Below are 14915 nucleotides of genomic sequence, written 5' to 3' on the forward strand. Positions count from 1 at the left end.
AAAAAATATTCTTATGGGTTGGGTTGGGGGGGGGGGGTAGGGAAAGGGCGGGCCCCAAGGTAGAAAGGACTGGGGTTCATTTTTGCCTTTTAAACAAAAAAAATTAAAGAAAAAAATAAACCCCCACTTCCCCCAAAAAAAAAAAAAAAAAAAAAAAAAAAAAAAAAAGATAGCTATATGTGAGGTGGAATAAAGTAAGGAAATATAGATGATAAAGATTATATATATATACACATATATGACTGCTATATGTATAAAACATTATACGTAAATAAAAATTATTTTTAAACAAAAATAAATTATGTACAGAAAAAAGACTCTAGGTCTCCAGATTCTTATTTCAATGCCCTCAACATTACATACATAAAATACTGCCTCTGAAATTGGGTGTAAATTAGAGAACTATAGAGGTTGTCAATTTAGAGATTCACTTTCTAATGATTGGAGCTATCCAAAATTGAAAAACAGTATGAACTTTTAAAATTTCATTTTATTTTACTTTTTTCAATGAACAACCATTTATTTTTATTTTCTCTCACCTCCCCAATTGAAAAAAGAAAAGAAAACAAACTCAAACCCTTGTAATAAATATGCATAGTCAACTAACACAATTCCCACATTGGACATGTCCAAAAATGTAGCTTTTATTTTACATCTTGAATACATCACCACTCTAGTCAGACATAGGTAGATAGCATTCTTCATCTTTGGTCCTCTGGGTTTGAACTTCAACATTATGTTAATCAGAGTCCTTAAGTTTATTCAAAATTGTTTTTCTGTATAATGTTGTAGTCAGTATCTAAACTGTTCTCCTGATTCTGCTCACTTTACTCTGCATCAGTTCATACAAGTCCTCCCAGGTTTCTTGGGAGCCATCCCTCTAGTGATTGCCATAGTTCATGATATCTTGTTGCATTCCAGGCTGAATAGTGAAGGTGCTGGATTGGATGGAAGAAGGTCATTCAAGTGATGTACCGGTGGACAAGAAAGGCATATCTGATTTGATTCTCCCCATAGAACTCCTCCAGGATGCTTTCTGTCACAGTAGAGTATCTGGACTATCTTGTTTAGTCCCAATGACCAGCCTAATCAAGTCTGGTTACCAGGTTACTTTTAGGAGGATGTATGAAAATTAAAATCTCAAAGATAAGAGCTGGAATTTCTTAAGTTTTGAATTATGGAATCACAGAAATCCCAAGAAGCTGAGCTGCCATTTTGTCCAACCAATGGACAAAAAAATAATTCCTATTACAATGTACCATAAAATGATCATCTATCACTTGCTTGAAGACTTCCATTGATAGGGAGCATACTCCCTCCTAAGGCAGACCTTTCCACATTGTGAAAGAACTCTAATTGTTAGGAGTCTTTTCCTTAATTGAGCTGATTCAGTTTCTTTGCCACTTTCTTTCACTATTCTTAGTTCTGTCCTCTGGGGCCAAAAGGAACCACCCCAACTCCTCTTCCATGTGAAGCTTTTCAAATACTTGAAGATAGGCCCAGCATCTTCCTCTTGAGTATTTTCTTCATTAGAATAAAAATCCCCCATTCCTAAAACTGCTACATATATGGATTTAAGATAAATGACATGCCATCTCCACTTGCATCATCCTTTATATTAATCAGTACTCACAAGCTTCTACACAGATCTTTAATTATGCTATGTGTAATTATATATCATAGTTATTTGCATCTTTTCATCCCATTAAACTGTAAGCTCCACAAGGGTAAGGACCACAACTTATCCACACTTGGCATCTTCTTTGGAGCCTAGAACACAGTAGGCACTTTATAAATGTTTGTAGAATTGAATAGAATGACAATTTGTTGATGTTTAGAGAGGCCTTCTGCTTTGAGGACAAGCAAGAGCTGGAAATAACATCAATATTAACTTATAACAATAAAATTCCATAACTTTTGTTTGTGGTTTGGTTTTTTTTTTTTTTGCTTTTTGGAGGGCATTTGGGGTTAAGTGACTTGCCCAAGGTCACATGGCTAGTTTTTATATTGTGTCTGAGGCCGGACTTGTACTTAGGTCCTCCTGACTCCAGGGCCGGTGCTCTATTCACTGCACCACCTAGCCACCCCAAAATTCTCTAACTTTAGAAATCTGGAGAATTAGTATCATAGATTCATCAGACCCAAAATAATAATGACAATAATACAATTAGTAGTAATTTAATGATAATAACTGGCATTTATATAGCACTTTCAGGTTTGCAAAAAGCTTTTCAAATATAATCTCATCTTATCCTCAAGGAGCCCTAGGAGGTAGGTGCTATGATTATCCTCATTTTATAGAGGAGGTTCACTGAGGCAGACATAAGTTAAATGAATTGCCCAAGGTCACATGGTTAGTAAATATCTGAAGTTAGATTTGAATTCAGAACTTCCTGACTCTAGAACCAGTGCTTTATCTACTATACCACATAAGCTTCCTCCATACTTCAAGTATTATCATATTTTCATTCTATACTTTAGAATTTTATTATAAATATTTTAAGGAAATAATTATCACCATTCTGATATCCTTACCTGATTTTCCTTAATATAAGAGCATTACATACACAGTTGGAGACAGTGATGAAATTGTCAGTTATGTTATAAATGATGGCGCCATCAAAATCAGACTTGCTGATAAAATACAAAATTAGAAGTTAAGAAGTTAAAGTAGACATCAATTAAGATAGGACCTACAAAGGTTCAGTCCTATTCTCCAATCTCTATTTTATATATAAACATTTATATTATAAGTACAATAACCTCTCTGTTTCTCTAAATATGGGATTAATAATTAGACAGATAGGACTGTCCTTTCTTTGTGTTTTACTTTTTAACTTTATTTAAAAGCAATCTCCTAATGTATAACCAAAGACCCATAATTAATTGATTTTTATTTTAGCCCCTAGTTTCAAAAGGTTGTGCTTGTGTAGTTCATTTGAAATTTCACATTTTTTGTTGTTTTTCCAGTTCTGGCCTCACAAGTTTAAAAAATAGTTCCAATGAAAGACATATTTTTAGTTTTAATATCACAAAGAATCAGATCATTTAAAAGAATACAGTAAAAAAAATAAGTTTAGTGATCCATTGACTGAATCATTTTTTAATTGAGCACATTAATTCATCAACTGAGTTAACCAGCTGATTTTGATTGGCTTTTTTTTTGGGGGGGGGGAGGGTATCCTGTAGCTATAGCCTGTTTTCCTCTTTTTTGGAACCTGACTAGGAAAGTAACTGTACAGGGGCCCATAGGTCTTAAAGTGATACAGCGTCCATTGAAAATTTAGGATTGCATGACCCTTATAGTCAAAATTCTTTTTTTAGTTGAGTGGAGGGACAGCATCAGACCTGTACTTTAGGAAAATCATTTTGGCAGTGACTGAATTAAGGAGAGATTCAGGGCAGAGAGACCAACTGGAATTGCCATAGTCCAGGGAAAAATCAATAAGGGCCTGAACTAGAGTTCTCTTAATGAAGAGAAGGAGACATACGTGGAAGATGTTATAGAGAAAGAAATGATAATATTTGGCAACTTTTGAATATGCGGGGTGAAAGAGAGGAAGAGGAGTTGGGCATCACATGGAGGTTATCAACCTGGAAGACTGGAATGATAGTCCCTCACATGGGACCCAGTACTAGCTATAACTACATAAAAGCTCACCATGTACCCCAGACACACCTGGGCTTTTCAACTGAGGATCTCAGAATCACTCAGGATAAGGCCAAAAAACCAAACAAAAACAATGACCACCACTCTCCATCATACTAGAGTGAATGCTTTTCAACCCTGGCACTCCACCACAAAATAAATATAACCTACTGTGCCCTCATTGTTTTTGTTCTTTTATTTGCTTGTGCTGTACATCTTCAGAATGACAAGGACTCAGGAGAATTCTCCTGAGTTTCATGAGCTCTGCAGTTGAAACTACTCTTTTTTTTCTAGAAACACATTTGTCTTTTTGTTCCATGGTCTCACTTGGCACCAAGTACCCAGTACATGTGCCCATCAGATTAGATCGAATTACATGCTTTTACTACTCCTACAAGCTAATGCAACAGACCTACAATTAACTGTGGGCTGGTTTAAGCCCTAAATGGAACTAATGTCTGCCCTGACCAAATGCCTCAGGACCTATTTTTTTTTCTGTAAATTGCTATTTTTTTAGGCTGTCTTCCAAAAGTTGAGCCCCTGAAACAAGTCAGAACTGTGAGCCTCCTAGACTCTATTCACAATTATTGTTGATCCTTAGCCGTTTGTACTATCTCTGACAGCTAGCAAAAAGCACAATATTGCCCTTGTAAGGGAAGAACGAATCAAGACCAATGATGTAATGTCATTCAAGCTTATATAATATCATAACTGAGAAGAAACCTCCCCTTTTATCCCTCCCCTCTCTGGGTTCATATTTGTATCTCAAGACATGCGATGAAATAACTAACGTTGCCTCAGACTCAAGTTGAGAACCTGACTAGCACGTGAGTTTTTTAAAAAGTCCTCTTGGCATCTGCGTTGAAAATGCCAAGAGTGTTGGAAACTCCCAGCACCATGAGTTCTGAAATAATGACAGTATTCAGTTTTGGTCTGGCTGGTTACATTTTGTAAATTTCCAAAGGGGAAATAGATAGAACGATGGTAAGGGGCATGGCTCCTGTCTGGGCGACCCTATAGAAGTAGCCTAACATCAGAATTGCACTTACTTTCATTGTCCTCGGTATGGCCTTGCTGTATGTTATCCATTGACAAGGACACGCAGATAACATCATACTTGGTGCCTGTGGAATTTTCTCCTCCTGGCATGAGAATTGAAAGGAGAGCTAAAGTCAATTAAGTTTAAGGGGAGGAAAGAATGACATTTTTGGAAGGGTAATGGTGCTATATCATTCTTTAATGGAACAACAAGTCTTATTTCCCTAAATAGGCATCAAAAGCTACTGATGTAGTTAATTAAGAGTACGAATGTCTTTCTGGTCATCACTCCTGTGGCTTTGACTGTGCAGGAATGGTCACTGGAATGACTTTGATGGGACATGACATTGAATACTTCACCTGAAAGACAATAATCATTCTATCACTTTCAGCTTTCATTTTGATTTCCCTGTTCTACTCAAATTATAGACTGCATAGCAAATCTAAACGACTCCATCCAAAGCTCAACAAACTAAGTAAGCTACATTTCTCTACCCTATGAGGTTTTGATTCTGCTGTCCTTCCATAATAGCAAACTCCTTGAAATAAACTTAGTATATATGTTACCTAACTTGGGTTTCTCTTTCTTCGGAGGACTTTGTCCAACTCCTTGTGATTAATTCATCCAAATAGTCAACCACTTCATGTCCATCACTTCCAAATTGGGAATTGGAAATAGGCAATGGAAAATAAGTTACTCAAAGGATATACAAATATAGAATTATAATGGGACATTCATAGAATTATTGAATTTCAAAGTTGGAAGTGACTTCAATGAATAGTCCAACCCCTATCAGAAAAAGAAGCTTCATTATTCACAGCCACCTGACCTTTGCTTGAAAACCTATATAGGTAAACCCATCGTTTCATGAGGAAGGACTTTCCTCTTTGGGATAACTCTATTTGTTAGGAAGTCTTCCCCAACCCCATCCTCAGATCAAGGCTAAATTTCCCTCTGCAACTTTTGCTCACTGAGTTCAAATAGAAAAAGGCTAATCCTTCTTCTATTTGCTGGCCTTTCACATGCTTGCAAATTGCTATCCTGTTCTTAGCCCTACTTTCCAATAACTTCTCCTAGTCTTTTCTTCAGGTAATGATTCTTCTGTCCTTCAATCTGGTTTCACATGGCATATATTCACAAACTTGAGATCCTTCACCATTCTGGCTATCTTCTCTGCAAGTTTTCTGATTTACCCTTAGTGTTACCTCAAATAACCCCAATTCACAAGGGGCTATGTGGACTTTGCTGTCACCAACCATGGTGCTGAAGCAGGTGGTCTCTGATTTTCTGTGATGCTGGCTGGCCACATGCTAACACTGGGTAACAGAGTAGTATGCATCTTGATTCTACAAGCTTTATTGACTTCCTCTGGAAATATTAGATCAAATATTCATTCCTGTCAATTTCTACTTTGTTTTGGATGGGAGAGTTTGTCATAGGATAATGTCTAATAAGATAGGTTTCTAAGGTTATACATGTATATTTTATATATGATGGTACACACAATATACTGTGATCCTAAAAACACACTTCAATGAGTGGGTGCTGTCAGCCCCCATACTTCCAAAAGAGCTTCCATTATGCCAATATTGGGCAGTTCTGATTAGAAGCTATGAGAATGGCTTTGAATGTTTTATTTGAGGACACTCTCAAGGTCTCTCTGAAGAACTTTGGAATTTACTGTGAGACATGGGAAACACTGTTGCAGGACTGCTAAGTATGGTGTGCCTGCATCAAAGAAGGCACTGTGCTCTATGAGCAAGGCAGAATTGCAGTAGCTCAAAAGAAACATGAGATGCACAAATTTAGAGACCTCTCCACTCCAAATGTTCATATGGACTTTTTTTGCCTGACCTGTAGTAGAGCCTTCCGAGCTCATATTGGTCTGATCAGCCCCAGATTCCAACATAGTAACATCATTTTGGTCCTCTTCAAGCATGAAGGAAAACAACCAAGAAGAATACAGGATTGATGGGAGAAGATCAGGGTTGAAATCCATGTTCTGTGGCTCATTATCTACGTTACTCTGGAGCTGTAGTTCCCCTTTCCTTTGCCTCAATCTCCTCATCTATGAAAAGAGAAGATTGGACTAGATAGCCTCTAAAGGTCCTTGTGACTCCAAGTCTTATATTCATTCCTACATGTGTTCAAGCTAAACCTCACTTTTCCTGATTTCATTAAAATCATCATTCCCCTTTCCTCTGAGCACTAAGATAGTCTCATTTACCCCAGAAACCACTTACATCTTAAACTCTGCTATTTGTGCCATATTCCTTTTACAGGTCACCAGGTTTAAAGAAATGTTGTCTCAAAGCTCTCTCCTTTTGTGCTCTGAATGATTCTCCTTTACCCCTCCTCCACATCTATAATCTTGTTTACACATTTTACTCATAATCAGAGCATTCATCTAAGCTACATACACGTGCATACATGTTTGGTAGATACCTGTCAGCATGTAATTATCTTCCATGCTGATGACTTTGAATTATTGGATTCCTTCCAGCTATGTTCAACCTTCAAACTCCATTTCCCCACCTTTTCATAGTTACTTCTGACTTAGGCAGCCCCTGGGGCACCTGGCCTATCCTTTCCCTTTAGTCTTGCCTTTTCTTGTCCCTATAAAGATATGTAGCCAAAGGCTATATGATTTTGAGACAAACATGTAATACATTTTACTACCCAACTGAGTATGAGAGCAGAAACCCTTCTCTCTGCACCTCAATCGAACTGTTGTCTTATTAATTAGTATTTTATTGGTTCAACTGCTGCTCAAACACAGTAGGACTATTTTTACCATTTTTTTTATGTTTTTATTCTTGCTGTTCTCCTGTCTGGACTTGTATGCTATCAGCTAACACAGAGATTGAGAAGAAACAGACATATGCTTAGGTCAAGATCTTTACTCCTGAAAATGTGAGTTTAGCCTTTGAGGGTGTTTTCCCCTATTCTTTGAGGCATGTCGAGCAATTTTCCCAACATATGTGAGAGGGCATACTGCGACATGAGAACAAAGCAGAGACAGAAAGTTTACATGGCTACCATTCCTGGGCAGAAAGGATAATTGCAACTTGTATTAAAAGCAAAGAATTGTGAAGGGAAATAATAACAATAATAATAATAATTTCAACAGATTTTTCCAGAGTTGGCCTCCCTAGACGGTGGCCCTTTGGTTTGGGGTCTAAGGTTCGCATTTCCTGCTACTAGCCAACTTGTGTCAAGGTTCCAGGCATTTTGGTATCATTATACAGTCCCTTTAAATTCACATCCTACTTGAAGGCCTCCAAATTTGACCTTGTCAAGAGAAAATTATTCATATAAGTGCAATTTTGGAAAAATGTGGAATTTCATAAGTAGGGTGTGAAGGCACTTGTGACTATTATGAAACACCACATGCTAAAATTCAGGAGGAAAAATACTGTTTTACATGGATGACTACTCTCACCTCTTCCTCACCAAACTAATCCAACTAACAAAGTGATCTGATCCTTGCTTTTTCATAGACTTAAAGAGCTTTAATTTTCTTCCTTTAAAATCCATCAGAAAACCAAAAGTTGTCCCCATCATTATCAGATAGGGAATATTCATATAAGAGATAAACCCCAGGTTGAAACTCTCCATTCCTTTCCTTGTGTTCTCCACAAATAAACCTCCAGATGGCTTGTGTAGAAGATTGTGTTCACCAATTCTTGTTTTCTTCCTAGGCAATCTGTTTGTCCTAACCTCCCCATTCCTGAAGCCAGAGACAGTATTTTCACCCTCATTCAATGGAAAGCTTACTATAAGGCTTGACCCACCAGCCCTGCTACCTCCTCATACCACTAGCAAAAGAGCTGAAAAACAAAAACAGGACATCCCAATGATGGGACTCTTGGGGTTTTTTGTTTGTTTGTTTGATATTGTTAGACCAAAAGTAATTTCAAATGGATTCAGGGTTGAATAACTTCCCATCTCAAAGAATTTGATTGTTGGAAGGGATCTTGTCTAAAGCATTCATTCATGAGAAAACAGCCTTAGAGAAAAGCCATTTTGGCCCAGATCACATAATTAATGATAATGATAATAACAGTTAGCATGTAGTGCAAAGCTATATACATATATGTGTATGTTTTGTATGTGTATGTGTGTATACCCATATATACACACATACTATCTCATTTGTTCCATCCAACAACCCTGTAAAGTAGGTGTTCTTATCCCCATTTTACAGATGAAGAAACGGAGACTGGAGCAAGAATCCAGGTCTCCTGATTTGATTTGGGGTCTAAGGGTCACATTTCCTGCTACTAACCAAGTTGTGTTAAGGTTCCAGGCATTTTGGTATCATTATACAGTCCCTTTAAATTCACATCCTATTTGAAGGCCTCCAAATTCAACCTTGTCAAGAGAAAATTATTCATATAAGGGCAAACCAAGAACTTTGGTTTGGAGTTATTGTTTTTATTCCAGTAGAACATTCTTTCTTTCCATAAAAGCCTAAGCTTTCCCATCCTGATGCAATTAAGGAGAATACCTAGAAATATATTTATATGTACATGAATACACATGTATACAAACATATACATGCATGTGTGTATGTATGTATGTAACCACAGATGTCAGTCATGAATGAAATCAGAGTCTCTACTACCATGTGTGGCAAGGGCCAGGTTCTCTCCTTGCTTAGGGACAAAGCAGCAGTTACGGTGGGTCCAGCTATCTCTGATCATCTCTGTGTGTGAAGGAGCATTTGCCAGGTGTTCCCCATCACAGACCAAGGCTCAAGCCAGGCCCAACTGTGCATCTGGGTGACTGACTCAGCCCTTGCCTGCCTCCCGTCCTCCTCCCAGGTCTGGTCTGTTCCTTCCATAGGCTTCATAGACTTCAAAGTCAGCACTGATCTGGAGGTTAGTCTGTTCTGGTCTTCTACTGACTTTGGCAACTATTGTTATTCACATCATTTGGAAGAAGAAAAAAAAAGATGAAAAGGAAAGAAAAAAAACACAGGATCAAAAAACAAAATAACAAGGTAGATATTGCTATGCCTCACACCATTATTTAATTTTTTTTAAAGCATAAAAGTAGTGCTCAGAATACAGTGGCTAATGAAAAAAAAAGAAAACAGGTTTATGAGGAGGTAATGAGAAAATAAGGAAACATGTAAAGACTTGAAGAAAAAACCAGTTCCTCCATCTTATTAATAACAACAAAGCAGAGGAAGGCATGGAGAAAGGGAAGTAAGCCTGAGGTGGGAATCCAGAGACACATAGTCTAGTCCTTCCTAGCTTTGCCATCAGTTAGTTAGGTGACATTTGTTATTCTGGGCCTCAGTTTCCTTATCTGTCAAATGAAGAGATTATACTAGGTTACCTCTAAAGTCCCTTCTCATTCTTATATTTTATTTCTCCTACCTCCCAACTCTCCTGATTCTTCAGTCCTATAGTCCCATTTAGAATGTGGACCTTTGACACTTGGGCAGAAGCCTAGAGAAGGGGTTTCCATATTGGTTGGGTTTGGGGGGGGGAGTTTGACCTAAGTGGAAGCATCTTGTCACTATTTCCCATCACCACCCCAAGTCTTTGGTCATGCATTTCTCCAAGATTGAATTGTCACTTTCTCCCCATTTCTGATTGGAAGCAATAATTCCTTTCTTTCCTCTCACATATGCTTCCTTCATTTTACATCTTTATGTCCTCATTCTGATTTGGGTTTCAGCAATTTTAAAATTCTCTGGCTCCAAGTCAGCACTTCTATCAGAACCAGTGTGGCTCCAGACTGTTCTACCCCCATTAAATCCAGGAAATAAAACAAAGGCTGTCTTGTTCCCAGTATGATAGCCTGTGAGTTTAAAGAACGGGGGCTTCAAATCTTTTCACAATTTTGTTTTGGCACCAGAGCGTCTGTGTTTAATTCTGAGTCTCCCGGCCAGACTTGGGAAGCCAAAGTGATAATATCAACATAAGGGGAGATGGAGAGCACAATGAACCAGTGAGGATAATCACCCTTTTTTTCCCCAGAGAGGGAGGGAGGGGGGAAGGTTACACACACAATCTGTACATATACGTATGCATATGTACCCACATAGATTAATATATATATATATACACATATGCATGCAGATAGTTTGTGTAGTTTTAAACATGTATATTTATGTATGTGTTTTAAAAGTGACTTGATGAGGAATGAGGAAGGGAAGTCACAGAAATCCTACCCTGACCTAGGACAAAATAAAATGTCTGATATCAAGGCCTATTTCCAACAGCACTCATTATAAAAGGCACCCAATTAAGCAGACAGTTTATATAGAGACATTTGTTTCTCTCAGCTCTGAAGTACAGTTGCCCCTGACCATGTACTCTAAGATAGGATGTGTGGGGGGAGCTTCTATTCAGTCTGATACAAGCCCGAAATAGCTACAATCCCAATTGTAACCTCTCTGTAGGTTAGCACAGGTTTTGTTTTTATTTATTTTAATGTAGGACATATCAGTGGTACGGTGTCATGCCTTTGGTCTGGCGTGGCGCTTGACAGATTTTGGTGGAGAATGATTTTCATTATCATCAAGTTGTATGTTATAAAAGTAATGGGCGTTATCTTTTACCCCTCAGAGTCTATGCTTTAGAGTAGAGACATCAAACTATTTGCCATCCAGTAATCCCACCCCTGCTTTCCCATTTCTTTGCTTTTGCTTATGTCTCTCCCCATACCTATAGCATTCCTACCACAAAACCCTCCTATCTCTGTTCATTGACATCCTATCTATCCCTCAAAGTCAAGATAAAAATGGCACCTCTACCACGAAATCTTCCCTGAACCAGTCTAGTCATATATCACCTCTCACTTCTCTGAGCTTCCACAGTATATTGGACTTACTTCCCTCACATACTTAGCACATTTTTTATTGTCTTATTTTCATCAGTGCAGTTTCTCTCTCTTTGAGACTGTAAACTTTAAGACAGTAAGAAGGTCTTACTATTTTTTTTAATTTCCAGAGTTTATCGCAACACCTTGTACGTAGTACATAGAAGGTATATGCAAATATCTTTGTTTGCGAAATGTGTGTTTGTGTGTGTATATGTATATATGTATATATACAGAAGTTGCTTAATAAATATTTAATAAATGACCAAATGAATACCAAAATTCACATTTCAATGTGACTGTGAAAACTCAAACACTTAACCATTTGAAAAGTGGTAAAAGCTATGGTTTTAATTATGTCAGTATTCCTACCTACAAACTCATTGATGCCTGGCTATCCTATATGATTCTTGCTCATGCCTTCCCGTACGTTCTCCATCCAACCTGCTGGTTGCCTTCCTCTCTTTCTCTTGACATATCAAAGATACCCATCACAAGAAGGAAGGAGCAGGGTTTGCATTCTAATGGGGAAAGGGAAGGCATCACAACCTCAATAAGTAAGTAATTATAAAATATATGCAAAGTAAATACAAAGTAATTTCCAAAGTGGAGGGAAATGCACCAAAAACTGAAAGAGGGGTTCAGTGAAGAATTTGTATGGGATATAGTAGTTGAGATGAGCTTTAAAGAAAGGCATTGGAGATAGAGAGAGTATGTCTTTCAGGTATAGAAGAGTTTATGTAGAGGAAAGTAGAGTCTGAGGAATCAACAAACTTGGCTGGAATGTAGAATGTGTGAAGGAGAATAATATGCACTAAACCTGGAAAGATAGGTTGGTGCCAGATTGATAACAGCTTTAAATGTCAAGGAGTAGAGTTAGGATCTTATTCTAAAGGCAAGAAGGAACCACTTGAGCTTCATGGGTGCAAAAGTAATGTGGTCAGATATATGCTTTCGAAATATCACTTTGGCATCTGTGTAGAGAGGATGGGTGGGAGTGGGGAGAGAATGAAAACATGGAGGCCAATGAAGAAGCCATCAATAGCCAAGGTTAGAAGAAGTGAGGGCCTGAAAAAAAGGGTTATGGTTATGTGAGCGGAGAGAAGAGGATCAATACAAGGTCTTCTCATGGAGGAAAGATGCGTAAGACTTGGTAACTGATTGGATATGGAGGGAAGAGAGATAGAAGAGTCAATGATCAACATTACGATCCTAGGTGATTGGGGAAATGATGGTACCCTCAACGGAAACAGAAAAATTAGGAAGAGGGAAGGGTTTGAGAATAAATGTATTTCATGTGCATAAGTCCATCAGTTATCCAATGGTTACCCATGGAACCAAATCAGATGAATATTGTCCTTCAAAGTACTGGCATACTTCACCTAATAATGCTAATTGGTTTTGCAAAAAACAACACTGAATGAAACATCACAAGCATATTTAGTCCCATAGGAATGGTGTCGTAATTGCTATACAGGCACTCAGATAACCAACATTTCAGTGAGTTTTGATGACACTGAAGTTTCAGATGCAGAATTCTGACTGGAGCCCAGTCTTTTTGACACTATCTAGCTCTCTTTCCACTTTGCTATGAATTACACAAAAATCCCAGTCAATGCTTTATGGAGAAAAGTTGAACAGAAATAGCCTCTTTTGATGGTCATTTAAAGAATATTAATCATCATAAATTATGTTGACATCCCTGTGAAACGTTCTATGTAATGCTTTTGGAACCTCATTTTCATTTAACATTAATTAAAGCCCACTTACCGTAAAGTATTAATGAAATCAATCCCCATGGGGAAATGCTGGCTGACAGACTTCAGCCTTCAGCAAGTTATAAAACCCTCAGCAAAATATGGTCTGTAATGGAATTTTAATTATGGCAATGTAATCAGCTCGGCTACATTGAAGAGAGGGCACTGAGCAGCAAGATACTGTAATAGATAATTTCAGTAATGAAATTTATGGGCTCCATTATGATATCTCCAGCCACCTAGTAGGATTAAAGGTATTTAGCAAGCTTTTCTAATCACACTGGCTTCTTAGCTCACTCCATCTTTCTTATTTAGAAGGGATATTTGATTATGATATAAAGACTAGACTGTATATTTTGGTAATTGGTGATTCAGTTGCCTTTGGCTGTAGCAGAGATGGTACAGACACCATGGCATTACCTCTGACACAGCTTCCCTGAGCTAAAGGAACTTTGATAAAACTGATTTTCATCCATCTGTCTCAAATCTGTCTGAGATTCTTGTCTCTTCTTTGGTCATGTCTTCTGCCCCTTGTAGTCGCCCTAACATCCGGCAGGTTTATGGAGCAAACATTTTGTTTGATTTCCAGTCTGTATTTTAGGGACCGGAGTCATTTGTACATCTTAAAAGCTTTTTTGTTGTGTCCTAGTTTTATTTCATATCATAACAATTTTGAATATTAGTTTAGATGCTGTGGCTGATAGAGGGGATGACCCACATTCCATCTGCCTCTCAGTCCTTTGCTCACTTCTGGCTAAAACATCTATACACAATCCCTGTGTGCCATACTACTCGTATTATTGAGCACATTATTTCACCATCATTTCCCTATCTGTAAAATGAAGTGGTTAGACTACATAATTTTAGAGTAGCCTTCAAGCTTTATGATCCTTGGAGTTAAGGGGAACTTTTAAAATTTTAGATAAATCCAATCTCGAAAATGGATTTGTGTGGTCCAAGGATATGAACAGACAGTTTTCAGAGGAAGAAATTAAAGATATCTATAAGCATATGAAAAAATGTTCTAAATCACTATTGATTAGAGAAATGCAAATCAAAACAGCTCTGAGGTACTACATCTCACTGGTAAGATGGGCTAAGATGACAGAACAGGAAAATGATAAATGCTGGAGAGGATGTGGAAAAATTGGAACACTAATGCATTGTTGGTGGAGTTGTGAACTGATTCAACCATTCTGGAGAGCAATCTAGAACTATGCCCAGAGGGCTATAAAAAGCACATGCCTTTTGGACCAGAAATACCACTTCTAGGGCTGTAGCCCAAAGAAATCACAGAAGTGGGAAAAAGACCTGTATGTACAAGGTGTGGTATATGAATGTAATGGAATACTACCGTGCTATAAGAAATGAGGAGACAATGGACTTCATAATAACCTGAAAGGACTTATATAAACTGATGCTGAGTGAGAAGAGAAGAACCAGGAGAAATCTGTACACAATTACAGACACATCGTACGTGTGATGACTAACTTTGATAGACTGATAGAATAGAACTGTATTTGATAGAATACTTTGAGAAACAAAAGTATTCTCCCTCTTACTTCTCATTCTTGTTCAGCTCTCACCTACCATTGTACCATTGTCCCAACTGCCCCACATGCCTGGGAATAGG

General features: G+C 37.8%; 1 long non-coding RNA gene across 2 annotated transcripts in view; it reads right to left on the reverse strand.

The window, feature by feature from the left end:
- LOC138169563 (uncharacterized) overlaps positions 1-14915 on the reverse strand; it is a 153978-nt gene that overhangs the window by 61123 nt on the left and 77940 nt on the right. For both annotated transcript variants that reach the window (XR_011170391.1, XR_011170390.1), the window contains exon 2: positions 4699-4791. This is a non-coding gene — a long non-coding RNA (uncharacterized lncRNA). The remainder of the gene's footprint in view (positions 1-4698; positions 4792-14915) is intronic.

Source organism: Petaurus breviceps, unplaced genomic scaffold, assembly GCF_028583685.1.
Source record: "Petaurus breviceps papuanus isolate PSGF00001 unplaced genomic scaffold, PetGlider_PUasm1.0 37, whole genome shotgun sequence".
NCBI classification, from domain to species: Eukaryota; Metazoa; Chordata; class Mammalia; order Diprotodontia; family Petauridae; genus Petaurus; species Petaurus breviceps.